This window comes from Ambystoma mexicanum, chromosome 11 (assembly GCF_040938575.1).
Source record: "Ambystoma mexicanum isolate Mex_15411 chromosome 11, UKY_AmexF1_1, whole genome shotgun sequence".
Lineage (NCBI taxonomy): Eukaryota > Metazoa > Chordata > Amphibia > Caudata > Ambystomatidae > Ambystoma > Ambystoma mexicanum.
The window spans coordinates 1,198,988,890-1,199,004,558 of NC_090934.1; the positions used below are offsets into that span (position 1 = coordinate 1,198,988,890).

General features: G+C 46.2%; 1 protein-coding gene across 3 annotated transcripts in view; it reads right to left on the reverse strand.

Annotated features, from left to right (window-relative positions):
• Window positions 1–15,279, reverse strand: part of SIN3A (SIN3 transcription regulator family member A) — a 1,166,566-nt gene extending 1,151,287 nt beyond the window's left edge. The window contains exon 1 of one of the 3 annotated variants that reach the window (XM_069624553.1): window positions 15,261–15,279. The gene's annotated coding sequence lies outside the window, so the exon portion shown is untranslated. Of the gene's footprint in view, window positions 1–15,203; window positions 15,239–15,260 lie in introns of those variants that run through there. The other 2 variants (XM_069624552.1, XM_069624557.1) reach the window with 2 other exon arrangements.
• Between the last annotated feature and the right edge of the window lie 390 nt (window positions 15,280–15,669).

Below are 15,669 nucleotides of genomic sequence, written 5' to 3' on the forward strand. Positions count from 1 at the left end.
ATTCAGTATTACCAAACTCGACTAACTCAGAGATTAGAGTAAATTGTATGACTTGTTTTCCCACAAGAACTGCTTCAATTGAGTGAGGGTTTAATGTAGCAACCATGTTCATTTGATTAGATGATTCAGTGGCAGGCCTAGAACTTTTCAAAATGCTTGGAATGTGGTCTGCACCTGTAGTTATTGATTGCCTTCAGATTGTCTGAGAGGTGGTCCACAATGAACCCATGTGCTAGTGTGGTTTAGGAATGTCCTACGTTAGGGTAATGTGACGCCCCACTCCTGTCATGTCTAGGACGGCCTGAATAAACCACATAAGAATGCCATTTCCCCAACACCACTGACCACCCCAAATTTTGTATTAGCCCAAGCAGTATGAAGGAGTTTGATATTACAACCATTAAGTGCAATTTAAGGTAGGTAATAAAATATGAACTCAGTGCTTAGCCACAGGTAAGTGATTATTCACACTCTGCCACTAACACGTAGGCTACTTTGTGTATGTGGAGCACTGGCATTCATGCGGGGGGTTCATGGCTAGAAGCTAAGAATATTCATTTGTTCACTATGTAAGGCAGCAAATATAATTACATGTCATTCTGTGATGGAGGGATCGGTAGGTCTCAAAAAGGTGCTCATGCCACTAAACAGAGGAAAACACAATTATATACCCCCTCACAGTTTGTGCAGAAAAATGTGCTCCCATGATTCGAATCAAAACTATCCACACTTGCATACAAGATGATCATGGTGTTCTGGAAACCACGCTTTACACCAAAGTGGAGCTCAATCTTAACGGTGGACAAGGCACCAGATCTGGAACACGAACGTTAGCCAAGTTTCCACCACTAGAGATTCTGCTAAGCTTTTGGTACTGGAATCCAACTTCGTCACTGTCCCTGTAAACAACAGAGGCATCCCACAGCAAGCATTTCCAATAATTGATCAAAATTCGTATCTTGATTGTTAGTTTATCCGATAGAAATTGGCCACAAAAAATATGGAGACTGCTAAGAAGGAGATGCCGCAAAAATGACTGTCCCGAAGTGGTCCTTTTTAATTGACCTTTCAAGCAATACAAAACGTATTCACAAGGCCAAAAAGGACACTTCTCTATTGTGTATTCATGTTAGAGACCTATGTAACAATTTGAACTCTCCCACCCAGACCTTTTCTGACAATCTTTCTTATTTCCAAACGTGGCTATGATTTTTGCAGTGATGAATGCTAACCCCAATGGAATTCTGACATTCAACACTTTTACCGTGTCAGAAACAAACCACAATGATTTGCCTTACATTAGATACCTATATGAGGGAATCGTTTTCTTCATTAACCCAAAATAACAAATGCTATGGGGCCTTCAAACTGTTCTTTGCCCATCCATAATCTGTAAACAACTGGTCTTTTGTCAGGTAATCACAAAGGTGCTGGTGGGCTTCTGACGCAGCTGCTGGTTTCAGTCTGAAATTATGCAAGGCATGCTTAAAATTGCATATTTCAACCATTTACTGCAAAAAAGCAGCATGGCCATCTGGACATGGCAAATAATCACCCTACCTATTGTCAATCTGCCATCCTCAATCCTACTTTAATGCTCCTATGATGGGTACAGCATACAACTGCTGCAATATTGGATGATTTACGATAGGATATAGATAGATTGAGGCAGTATAGAGGCAAATATTGCTTGGCTGGTGGCCGACATTCAACTATCCGCCACATCCCATTGTCCCATTTCTACGTGTTTTGACAGCCTTCTTTTTTAAATTCCACACTTTCTTCGTGTAGTTTTGGTCGACATGAAACCGATCCGTTTTTTGGTTTTTTGATAATGCCCCCCCCACATACACATATATGTAAATGGTCAAATGTTACCAAACCTGCACAAACAAAGTGCAGGTTTTACACAAGAAGTATTTTAAAACATGTATTATGTATTTTCCCATCTAGAGGAAATAAATATGAAGGGTCAAGCCCTAAACTGGCTGACATATTTTTTAATGGTGCACTATCAGATCTTGTCTGTGCTACTCTACGAGTGTTAACACCTTATTGATTTATAAGAAACGAATTATTGTTTATGAAATAACCTATTCAAAATGAATTCCGGTGCATGCTCCTAGGCATGGGCAGAATGGGAAGCTACCAGCAGGCCAGGCAGTAAAGGACCGCAGCCCAGTTTAAAATAGTCCCGTCCATACTATGAACACCTCTGTGTCCAGAAGCACTGCATCAAAACCCATTGCTAACATGGCTGTGTTACTAGCTAATACACTGTTCTCTCTCAAACACTTTGCAAGGGCCATGGTAAAAATAAACAGAAGTATAGAAGCATGCTTTTTATAGTGCTTCTTACCGTGCTCCATAGCATGGTGTTATTTTTATTTTAATTGTTATTTGTTTTCACAATGGTTTACAATTTCCAGCAATCTATATCGATAACGGGATTCTCCCAGCAGTTAAATCTTCAGAAAATGTTAGTTTACATACATTATTTCTTCCAGAGTATTTCATCCATAAGGTTGGACATCGCAGAGTAGTGGGATTGCACAAATGAATGAAACAGCGCCTATCACCCACACAGTCTTTTCTCCATTGATCAATATAAGTCCCACCGGTCCTTGTCGGCAATTGTTTGAAGATCACTTATCAAGGGCTTCAAAAAAAGTTTCTGTTCCTTTCTCAGACCTGGGCAAGATATGCAAAATGTGCTTTATCATTTCAACCTGCTCTAGTGCTTCACAAAATCTGCAGGAGTTTGTTGCAGACTTTCCGCAAATCGCGTTTATTTCATTTGTCTGGAGCAGGTTTAAACCACGCATCCTCATAAAGGTCTCTCTATATAGTCTGTTGGAAAATTTCAGTAGATAGCCTCGCAATTGATTACGTTTATTTTTGTTTATAGGCAGATCCTTTGTGAGCTTAGTGGAAGCAGCTTTTTCTAAAGTAAGAATCCAGTCTAATTCCATCATTTTTTTCTTTACCCTTGTAGGGTTAAACATCAGGTCAGTTTCGGTACAAGCAATTTCTGTCAGGCTTTTTTTGGCCTTCGTCGCCCATTCTGTTAAAACTTTGATGGTTCCATTTGTTAGTTGATTGATGATCTGGAGTATTCTCTGACTTGTCGGCAATAATATCTTTCGGAGTAATGCCAAGCTGTTCCACTCCACTGTAGCAAGCAATGATGGCATGCTGAGCTCTCTGCGTATTAATCGTAGAGTTCGAAGGTTAAGCGTTTTCCTCCAAAACATTCCTTCAAGTCTTTCCCACAGACTATATGGTATGTATGGCATTGCCTCAGCACCATAAATCTAGGCTGGCACAACCTTTGCTCTATAAAAATGTATGACCGCTAATAGTGAAAAACGGCCATATTTTGTATCCCTCAATCGTGCTTGTGTGGCCAGTGTTTTGGCTTTCTCCAGCAGCATCTCCTACATTGGTGTTTCAATGATGCTGTTGCTGACAAGAACTCCAAGGTATTTGAATTTATTGGCCAGTTCGATCCTATTTGGCCCGTGTGTTATTAAACATTATCAAACCCAGAAAGAAATATGGATTTGGCCCCTACTGCACTTCAGCATGTGATCTACAGCGTGGCCACAGACTTCCGCAGCAAGCACTTAACACAGTGAGTGGTCTGTCCTGCAGGAGAACCTGTGTTGCGTAGGAGCGCCTGATTAGTGACAACCCGGCCCTCACGTTTACACTGGCGACTATGAGAGGAAGATGGTGCAGAAATTATCTCAGGCCCCCTACACATGCTAATGTCGGTTTTTAATGTTCTCTCTGTGGAGGCAGGCCTTGGCTTCAAAGGGCGGGGGTGAACACATGCAATGAGGGCGCCCTAAACCATTCGGGGACTTGCCCTGGTGCGTCGGCTGCTGCTAACAAGAGTCAAGGACAGCAAACGATACATCGCTTTAACCTGTAATTTGTGGAAATTGGAATAAGGGATGTGAAACCCATTCTCTGGGAAGGACTCGCTAGAACCAATTCCCTCAAACCTCGTATAATTTGCTGGTAAACGTAACACCAATTTAAAAACGTCTTAAAGCTTTAAGAACGGAAAGCTTCTCCAGCAGCTCCCTAGGTTCCCTCTACCATCGAAACAAAAATAGGACTGCAGAATCGCTGGCTGCCAACTGTTTGAAAGTGTCTTGTTGCCATGGTGCTACTCCCTCTTTCTTGATTGGCAGTGCTGGTCTTCCGTGATCCCCCCCTCGCCCCCTCCAACACCACTATGTGATTTGGTCCTGACACACGTCCATGTTAGATTCAGGCAGACGTTACTGCGATAGGCGGGGACAAATTGCAAACAGGCTGGATGGTATAACGAAACGGGTGGGCAACTGAGCAGTGTTGAGTCCGCTCTTTTAAATTCTCACACTCGATAAATTTCGCCTCAAAGGGTTATGCGTGACCTCAGATTTGCATGCATTTAGGAAACGTTCTGCCACAACTCCTACTCCCGAGACCACTTTCTCTCAGATTGTTGTTGAATTATTTGTGTGATAACGGACCACCATTTAGGGTAGCGGTAGAGCATCGAGGGTTTCCCTCGCGGTGTGAAAAGGGATAGCCAAGAATCAACTGTAAACTGCGCAAGTTTGCCGTTTCATCGCTATACGACGTTTATTAATCATCCGTAGGGGGTGGAGCCACGCCAACATGGAATACGAGATATTACCTCTCCCAACATTAGCACGCCGGTTTGCGCGGTGTAGTGTCTCTAAAGAGATCCGTGCTTGCTTAGCGTCCCCCCTCCTCGTTATGGAAACTAACTTATTGGGACAGATCTACCCTATTACTCTTAGGTCGAATAACGTGTTATGCAACTTTTTTTCAGAGTTCGATATTTCACCGAAACTGGAATTAATATCCTGCATGAACAATGTAGCACCTTACGAAGTTCATGGTTTCGTTGACAGTGTATCAGTACTAAGAAGTTAGTTTCCATAACGAGGGGGGCTGGGGACGCTAACCAAGCAATGAAAGGGATAACAAGTACTAATCCAAGATGGCTGTTGTTGCGAACTTTTGTTTTCCTGCTTTCTATGACCCCGTCTAACCCACACGCTCAGCCAGCTTCAGGCTACCGTAGCACTTCTACCCAAGGTATGCAAGATAATCACCCACATGCAGAACGGCAGTTAAACACACTTCAACGTCAAAATCAGCGACTACAAGGCACAACTGTGAGCGAGTGCACCCTAAACATGGACAGCTATGATATGCAAGCAGTGATTGTGCTGCCCACCACTGTCAGACACCCTGGCATGCTAGATGCTTGCAATGTTTGTATTGTATTGGGTTATTTATATAGCGTTCTTTTCCCATTTGTATGGCCTCAATGCGCTTTGAGATTGGAGCGCCCTTGGTGACTGTAGTCAATGTGGTGGAGGTTCTAAGAATTTAGATTAAGAGATGCTTGTGTGCATTTTCGCCGGTTTAGGTGGCTGGCTAGGCTCCACTAAGCAGCCCAAAGGTCAGGCACATGGGTGGGCGCTGTTGGTGGTTTAGGATAGAGTGCTACTGCTGAAGATTTGATGGTTTATAGTGATTGCATTGAATGCCTTAGCATCTAAAAAAAAAGAATCAACTGTATTTTTTTATGGGGGGCCCAATCCCTGTTTTTTTTACCCCTTAAAACCCATTACAATTAAAATAAAACCTTTACCTTTGAAAAAAAAGCATTTGATGCATTTTTTTCAATGCTTTTGGCATTCAATGCTTTGTATTCGATGCACTGACTGGATACCGTTTTAATGTGTGCCCAGCTATACCGAATTTTATTTTCGTTGGTAGTTGCTGTATTCTAGGGGCAGAGGTGTTGCGGTAAGTTGGGTGTTTTCAGTGTGGATGGCTATGTGCACTGCTAGACTGGAATGGCATAGCTGCATTCCACGGTGCATGGATGTTTGGCCGTGCCTGTGTCCACAAACATGGTGTAAGGTATACGTACCGTATGCTTTAATGTAGTTCGGCTGCGTTTCTATTTTGTCCAGTGTGGACGGCATGGTTTCATTTTTCGTGGTCCCTCTGGAGCGAAAGTCTGAGCAGCGAGGGTGAGGTTTATTGCAGTGCGCCTCAGCGAATGCTGCTGGATTCCCTGCTGTATTTATCGAATACGAGTGTTGTTGTGCATGGGGCGATAGTTTGTCAAGGTGAGCCGATGCAAACACTGCCGTTATCTGTGCTGTAATTGGAGGAGGAGTAAGGTTTATTGCAGTGTACCTCAGCAAATGCTGCTGGCTTCCCTGCAGTATTTATCGGGTAGGAGTGTTGTGCATGGGTGGGGGGCCTGCAAATGCTGCCGGCATCTGTGCTGTAATTGGTGTATAGGAATGTTGGGTTCAGCAATGTAGTTTAGAGAGGGAGAGGGGTTAAAGAAGATGTTGGGAAGTGCCAGGTTTTTAGGGCCTTTCTGAATTTCAGGTGATTTTCAGTATTGCAAATGTGTAGGGAGTTCCAGATAATTGGCGCTTGGACAGAGAAAGAGGATCCACCCAGCCCGGAGGAGTTGTGAAGTGGGACCACTAGGCGATATGCTGTGCGAGATCTGAGATTCCTTGAAGGCTGATAGGGCAGGATTTTGTCTTGAAGGAATTCTGGACCGGTGGTGTGGATGGCGCGGTGAGTGATGTACATGGCTTTAAAGGTAGAGCGTTGGCCAATCAGGAGCCAATGGAGGCCTTTTAGTGCAGGGCTGGTGTGTTCTCTGGGGGTGACAGGGGGTAGGTTAATGAGCAGGCGTGCTGCAGCATTTTGGATTCTTTGGAGTTTCTTTAGTTGAAACGCCTGGGTAGAGGCAGTTTGCGTAGTCTAGGCAGGACAGGATGGCCGAGAAGCGATGGGGATAGGTGAGGCAAGGGAAAATACACCTGAGAATCCATAGTTGGAAGAAACAGGTTTTAGATACTGTGTTGGGTGAGGGATAAGTCTGTGTCCAATGTGCATCCAAGGTTTTTTACCACGTTTGAAGTTGCCGGTGCTAGTACTAGGGATTGAGGCCACAAAATCGGTTGGGGAAGGAGAGCTGTTTTCTAGCAAACTAGGATTTCAGTTTCCCCAAGGTTGAGGTGGTTGGTCAACATCCGAGAGGCATGATGACAAGTCCAGACTGACGGAGCCTTGAGATTTTGGAATTTTAAGGATGATCTGGATCTCGTCTGTGTAGTTGTAGCAAGTAAGATTGTGTGAGCGGATGATTGCGGGCAGGGGTTTTAGGTAGAAGTTGAAGATTAAGGAAGATAGGGGTGCTATTTGTGGGACACCTTTTCTTTCTGGTCGTGAGGTGGATGTGAATGGGTGGAGGTGCCGGATTTGTGAGAGATTTGAGATGAAAGAGGAGATCCATGAGAGGGCTGTGTTTCTGATTCTTATTGTTTATAGCCTGTCTAGTAGGATAGTGTGAAAGATGGTATTGAAGGCTGCAGAGAGGTCAAGTAGGATGAGTACGGCTCAGCCTTCTGCGTCAGCTGTTCTTTTTAGGTTGCCCCAGATGGAGACTAGGGAGGATTCTGTTCCCCCGAGAGGTCTGAAGCCCGATTTTGCAGGGTCTAGGGGGTTGTTGGCTCCGGTGAAAAGGCCAAGCTGCTTGTATGCTGCGCACTTCACGTGTTTAGCCATGAAGCGTGCGTTGAAGATAGGCCAGTAGTTCAGGGGGGAGGAGTAGGTCGAGTGTCGGTTTTTTGAGGATGGGTTTGATGTAGGAGGTTTTTGGGGCTTCCGGGAAGGATTCTGGTGTGATTGAGGATTGAACGTGCAATACTACCTGCATAGGTTGAGGCTAGGATGTTTTTGAGGAGTGTGGGTGGGCAGGGGTCCTCAAGGGAGCCTGAAGGGCAGCTATCTGCTACGAGCGAGTGGAACTCCTGGAGTGAAATGGGAGAGAAAGAGTTGAAGATTTGTATCAAGTTTTCTTTTGGACAAAGGTCAGCCTGTGGGCGGGGACATGTGTTCCAATTTAGAGATTATAGCAGAGTGTCTGTCAATAGCGACATTGTGGAAGTGTAATGATAAGGTGTCACATAGGGCTTGGGAGACTGGTGTGGGGTGGCTCAAGCACGCCAGGGATTTGAATTCGGATATGATTCTATGTAGTTCCTTGCTCGGGTTTCGAGCATTTAGGATTCCGTTCCCATAGGAGTTTTTCTTGGTTTTTCAGATTTCCAGGCGGTATGCTCTGGTTGTTCTTGCTAGGGCGGTTTTGTTCTGGGCTGTAGGGTCGGTTCTCCAGGTCCATTCCAGACAGTGCTTGAGGATTTTTAGTGATTTGAGTTTGACGATGAACCACCTGGGTGTTGGTTCTGATCTCCGAGAGCTCCATTTTGTTGGCGTGAGGGTGTTTGTAAGCCAGAGGTCGATGGTTTTGATCGCTGGAGGTACTTCCTGGAGGGAAAGTGAATGGAGAGAGTTGAGGAGTGAGTGTGCTGATTACGACTTTATTCCATAGTGGAATGAGAGAGGTGGTTGGTGGTGGTCGTGTGTGGCCTTGACCACCAGCCAATGTGCTCAGTGGTATGGAGAAGTACATTGCTGAGTGATAAGTCCATAATAGGAGGAGGTGGGAGCAGAGTAGATATGTTTGTAGTGCTGAAGATCGCATTAAGGGTGTGGAGATGTATTGTGTCAGGTTGAGTGATTCTAGATTGTCTGCGAGTGATCAGGTCATAGGGTTTGAGGGTGAGTCAAACCATATGTTGATTATACAAGTTAACAGTGAGCGATGACACCCCATCTTTGGAAAATGAGCTGCTGCGCCAATTCCGACTACATGATTTTGCTATAGCTACGTTACTGTGAGTATACGTGGCTACCATCACCGATTTGTATGACTATTCTTTACCACAAACCAGAGCTACGGAATTATTTTGGCTAAGAAACCTCCAGATGGAGAGTGAGCATGCCATGGATCTCCATGTTGCCAGAGCTCTCAGGTTTCCCAGTTCCATTTGTGAGAAAGGCACGCTGGTTTTTACGTTGGAATTCTGAGAGCTGTAGTGTTATGTGTGACCCTCCCAAGTCTATTGCCCTTTTAAGATGGGCGATGACTGGGTCATGGCCCAACCTAATAAAAAGGAGTAACTGCATGCATGTGCAACAGAAAGGCTGCAGACTCCAACCACTGGAAGTCCTGTTGTCTCCGTCTCTCACTTTGGGCCAGCAGGCCCACACCGTGTGATCACTGTCCTGCAGGTCCCCATTGCCGGCAAGGGGGGGGGGGGGGGCACCATCGCTGTGAAAATGGAGGCAGGATGTCACGCCCAGTGCCCTGCCGGCAGATCATCTGTGGCCCTCTTCAAAGAGGGTACTCGTGCGGCCAGGGTGAGGGACAGCCTGTGGCATTAGCTGCCCAAAAAAGAAAGGAGAACCTGAGTGGCTGCTGCAGCTAATGGGGGAGGTGAGAGGAAAGGTGCTGCACAGCCTCCCGTGCTCTGCTATTTAATATCCCACTATTACCAGAGGGTGGGATGCCTCACCCGGCACCCGAAGAAGTGTGTGCCCGCCCCACCGCAAGCAACACCAGCACCAGGGGTCTTACTGTGCTGCCGCCCCCAAACAGATTGCTGGTCCAACTGGCATTGTGGGTTGTGTGCTCCTGACACCGGAGCTTGTGGGAGAAAGTAATACCCCGGGCTGGGAGGAGGTAAACACCTTGAAGTGCTCCGGCGCAGAGCGAAGTTAAACAGAAGCAGCCCCGCCTACTTGCAATGAGATCCCGGGCTACCCAGCGGTGAAGCACTGCAGCAGCTCTGTGTCAGGGGCAAAGTTGGGAGAAGAATCTGGCGTTGGAGTCCTTGGAAACAAGGACCCTGCTACCCAGAACAGATCTCGGTGGTGAATTACAAAGTGCTCCAGGTCAGAGCGAAGAAAGGTCGATGGTGGGGTTGCCCACATTCATGAGTCATCGGTGCAGCAGATTTCTGCACTCCTGCCGTGCCGGCAGCCCCACAATCTACCCTGGCTTGCCTGGGGGTAAACGTATATTCAAACAAAAAATCAGGATGGGAGACCCACACTTTTGAGACTCAGGATCATTTTAGTTTAATCTCTGAATTTTGGTGATGATGCATATAATATATCAATTGTTAGCATAATAACAGACAGATGGACAGTTGTACTTTTGATATGTAGTTGTACCACTAGGTACCACCCTCAAGAGTGTGGAGGGTACAAACCTTCTGATGGTGCAAGATCTCTTGGATACACAGTTAACAAGGGTTTACAACACAAGAGTGAATGCAGCCCAGGACCTCAGTTGGTCCATGGGTATTGTCATAGGGAAAAAAACACAACAGGTGTGTACAAGTATGCAAGGGGTGGAGTTGTGTCATAGATCAACACTGTAGTGTTTCGGCCACAGGGTACGAAGACTGGATGTAGGTGACTGGGATGGCCTTCTTCAGGATGGAGGTGAAGGGATGAAACACTGTCCGTGGGGTATCTGTGGGATTCAATGACAGATAGTTTAGGAGGAGTGGGATCTCCAGAGTTAACTAGTGATTTGCGCAACTTATTAGTGACCAATTAGTGTCAAGACAGGTGCAAAGAGTAAGCACCAGTGAACAGAAGCTTACCGTGAGCTGACAAGCGGTGCAGCGGTACGGGCTTCTGAGAGTCTTCGACCATGCAGGAAGTCAGGTGAAGGCGGTGGCCCAGTGGCCACCAGCCAGGATGCTGTTGGCACCCAAGGTCCAGGTGCTGGGCCCCCCAGCACCTGTGAGGACGGCCGTGTGCCCACAATATGTCATTTATTTTCCATTTGAAATACAGGACTACAAATACCAGAATTCCCAAAAAAAAGAAAACAGAACTGGGTGCCTTTCCCATGCATGGAATTGGGAAAAACGAGAGCTCTGCAGTGCTGCATGCCCATCTGGCTTGCTGCATTTCACTTACTCAAATGCCACCCCATACTTGTCAACAGATGTACCGCGTGCCCCTTTGATACAAAAGTACTTCACCCTTTCAAGGTGTCACAACCTCCCCTACCCACCAGACACACAGTCCCATTCTGAGCTCGGATGAAAAGCAGTATAAAAAGCAGACATTCTTTCCTCCAATTTTCAGCACCCCCATTTTGTGGTGGGTGGAGAGCAGATGTTATGGTTCCGGTATTTAAAGCTTCTAAAATACCTTGTTGTGGGGGAAGAGTCTGCTGCCAGTATCACTGCGTGCATTTCTTTTAAAAAAGACGGTCACTTTAATTTATGAAAGTGTCCCTAAGATATCAGTAAATTAGAAAATTGGTGCTGCAAACCGGGTAATTCCTTCATTGGAAACATGTGCAGTAGATGTTAATTGCATGTCAGCTTCTCACAGGTGCTGTATTTTAACTCTTGTTTTTTTTTTTTTACATGTAAAAGCAGTGCTCTGCCAGGAGAATCATCTTGCGGCTCCTGCCTTGAATTCCCGGGGGTTGCCAGGGCCGTTGTGAGACCGTAAATCAGGACCATTCAAAATATAAGGCTTTCATGTCCATCCACCACATTGTTTCTTCATCGGAATATGGCGAGTTTAAGAAATGTGTTGTTCCTGCTTGGAGCAGCATTTCCTTTTTTATTTTTTTACACAGACCCCTGAATCGGGGCCACAGTCTCCTGCTTTAGACTCACCCGTCCTACCATTGGCTATAATAATGCATGCAACTTTATCTTACTCTCTTTGTAAGCTAGAGGCTAACCCTCTTTCATCAGGAGTTACAAAAACAACCTTGTGTTGCTGGGTAAAGTCAAACTGTGTGTATTAAGCCCTGTCAGACCAAAAATGATATTTTTGCTGTCCGTGTACAATATTTCTAGAAAACGATAATTGTGCATATATGGAAAGGGAGGGCTTCGTAGTTTACAATTACACTGTTCCGCAGATAGAAAAAGTGTTGAAAAATTCCACTGACTGGTGGTACCTTCAGAAGCATAGTACTGCAGGGCATTGGGAAACCGATTCCAACGAGCCAGGTTAGATACGTTTACTCTACAGTACGAAAGGGGGACAGAGCAACGATCGGAAAGTACCCACTTGTAGACTGCTGTGAGAATGAGCAGTCTCCTCTCCCCTCTCTACCCTTCCAATCACTCCCCTAGCATGCAAGTACTAAACCCACATCACGATTTCAATTGCCTTAAAAAAATATGCATTTGAATGCAGGTGTACTAACAGTGAAATACTTTGTTAGTAATTGCCGGGCCTTTGTTAACAGTGAAAACCAGGCATTCTTTAACATTTGCGTCCTCTTCTGTCGGGAAACGGCTCTGTAGGTCAGCCAGCCTCGAGTCAACATAGCCCAAAATTTCAGAGGTGGGGGAGAGAGAGAGATGAAGCCCAGTCAGCTCAATGGTGTTGCACCACTGCTTGTGTTTAATGCCTTGATTAGTTATTGGTAATCTTCATAACTCCTAGCCCTAAACTTCCTCGTCCCAGTACTTGTGTATGAGGCACTTTGTCTCATACACAAGAACTGTGATGAAATAGCAGGACATGGAGGTAACATCTGGCTTAGTTACCAGGAATCTTCATACCCCCACTCTTCTTCATCCCATTACTTACCTAGTAAGTATCTCAGCAGGGTGCCTCATATTCATGCACTGGCACAAGGAAGAGGGACGTCGAGATAATTCTAGGCTGAGGAGCTGATTTTGGGGGGTTGTGGGAGGGGGTGGGGATTGTGCGATAAATGATAATGGTCATCCATGTCCAGGCTAAGCAGTCATGATATGTGGTATTAGGGGTTAGAGAGGCACTTTGGTGAGGCCACTGTAGTCATTTCTTAGTTTGGCTTGACTTTTTTTAAAACTGGGAATCTCTGATAAAGTAGCCCTGCTAAGTGTAATTACCTGGCTAGACTGGTAATTACATTTGGGTGATGCCAATCTAGCAATTGCTTACTGTGGCGTATATTTTTTCGGGTCATACGTGATAAAACAAGCATGATAAGCATTATTGCTTTGACAGCATTTTGGTGCAACCAGTCTAGGTATGTCTAAATGTGACTGGGTATGCTTTACTGTAATATGTTATTATGTGCCTAGACTGGTCTACATTGTGCAGCCAGTTGGACATGTTTTCATTGTGGTATTGGGTTTTTAATAGCAAAGCATTACATTAATTAAAGCAATGTTCCTGTGCACTGTTGTTGACTTGCATATATTGGATTTTTGGATTGGCGTTACCCTACAAAACAAATGCAAACACTCTGGCTTTTTAGCCAATTTTTCTCAGAAAGTGTGCTGTGTAATGCATTAAACCACACCTATATACATATATATATATTTCTCCTAGTGCAGCGCATCCCTGTGGCAGCACATGCATGCGTATTGCGCATGTGCAGTAATCTAGGCTGGCCCAGAGTTTGGTGCGGCCCGTGATTTGTTGCCGAGCTGGGGGGGGGGGTCAAACATGGCCAGCAACGGGGCCCCACATTTTGTGCTATGCCAAAATGATATACGTTTTGAGTTGTATCCTAAAAACAGATAGGGAATCAATACTACGACGGTCTGGTGTTGCGGATTCCAGGACCGTGGCCCAAAATAGGAAAAGCATCTATCACCCCAGGTAGTTGACCTAGATGAGGGGACCGTCCGTCAACAGACATTGCCCAGTAGACGAGAGAGACAGATTAGGACAATTATTATGCATTCCTCTGACAGCATACTCTGCATGGCTGAAGACACATTGGGACTTGCTTGCAACCTAGGACACAGTAACTAAAAAGCAGCAGTATGTGGCCAGCATACGGAAGGTTGTAGGATAAAATTAAAGCAATGCCCAAAGCATAGATCTGCGAAAAAAGGCATGTGTGTGTTTATCCATGTACAAAAGAAAATGATCCAAAAACGAAATGCCCTGAAATGCCAAGGAAGAAGACGGTGCATAAAGTTGCAAATGCCATCCTAACACAAAGAGGACAAACTTCACTAAAAGATGTGCAGCGTGATATATGTAGCCGGGATCAGATTGCGCATTTGTGCCAGCGGGAAACGTAAACTTGGGTAGACACGTTGCAACAGTTATTCACTTTTAAGTTAGCAATTCGAGAGTAGTGGGGTGAGCGGGCGGGTGGCCTGGCTAAAGAAAGATGCAAGGTCTCAGTCAAAATAACTGCATAGACCCAGTCTCCTGGTTAGGTACGCAAGGGACTTACAGCGGAGTGCCTTAAGTGTGTATGTATGACTTAGGCAAATTCCCTCCTAACGAGTCCTCTGGCCTCCTGGTTAGGTACGCAAGGGACTTACAGCGGAGTGCCTTAAGTGTGTATGTATGACTTAGGCAAATTCCCTCCTAACGAGTCCTCTGGCAGCTTTGTGAGCCGTCTGGCTGGGCCCAACCTGTCAGTGCCAGCGCTGGTGCCTGAAGGTGGCAAGAGGTCGAGAGACCCGTCTATCCTACGTAAAAACCAGAAGGTGCACTTGTGTGCCGAAAAGTAACAACATGCCACACATTGCAAAACACAACCACTTTTTCGTTTACCAGACTCCTTGCCATATCTGGCACGTGCATCACGGAGGACAACGTTCATTTGTCATGGGTGCCACCTTTACTTCATGCAAAACAGAGTAGCATGCCTATCACTGAGTGCGACAGATGCCCCCTTAAAGCTTAGCAAAGAAGTCGCCATTGCTGTATGTCAACGACACATGCTCACATCGGTGGGCTCTAAACCTAACAATTCCAGCTTGTGACAGAAATGCACCCCTCAAGCCCTAATAAGTTACAAAACAGCACGGGCATAACAACTCTGTTTTGATGTCAAGGCAATGCGCGGACTTACAACCCTTCACCCGTACGCAGCCCGAAGCTTCAAGCAACTAGAGATCGGTTCTCGGAAGAACCGGGGGATTTGGCTTGCAAACAGAGGCCACCGAGCCCGATGCCCTGGCCAAACAGATACACACCCGAGACACAGAAGCACATGTGTCCGATGTCGCCACGACTCGCCTTACTGGGCTGGTGAGGGCAGACCACTCCGCGTACCCCCAAACCTTTCCAGTTATATGGAATCCTTACCAGGCTTTTACCCTCGCGCCTCTCCCCTGGATACTCTGTTGGCTGCGTGCGCCCGCAGTTACCCACAGAGCCCCCCTACGAAATCGCTACGAACCCCCCCCACCCTCTGTTATAAGCCCCCTCCATGGATCCGCTCCTCCACCCTAACCCCCATTTCCCGTTGTCAGTTCAACACCCTTTCACAAAGTTACCAGTTGTTCACCCGTCGCGAACCAAGTTCCGGGTATTTTCAGGGGAGCAGCTGTTACCTGAAAGCAGGGAGAGGTGTCCGGAGAGAAAGAGGCTCCTCCCAGGGGGCGGAGCCACCGTACAGACTCCTCCCCTTGGCGGGCGTGCATATATTTCAAACACCTTCCCCTTGGGTTCACGCCCGCCTCCTCGGAGGGCGGAAACGAGCGTACACTCCACCTTTTTTGTGGGCGGGCCTAGTGAGCAGAACAACGCCCATCTATCAGACACTCCCAGTTCCGGGGCGGGACTAGGAGCACAGGCAACAGGGCGTGTCCAACGCAATGTGCTCTTTCTGCGCATCGGTTAATGTACAAAATATTCTCCCACCAGGCAGCGTAAGGGGACTGGCGCTTCCCTGCTTCAGATTTCAAGCAGGGGCGAGTTAAACACCTCTTCTTTTTATGCCGTGGCACACCCTGAGAATGC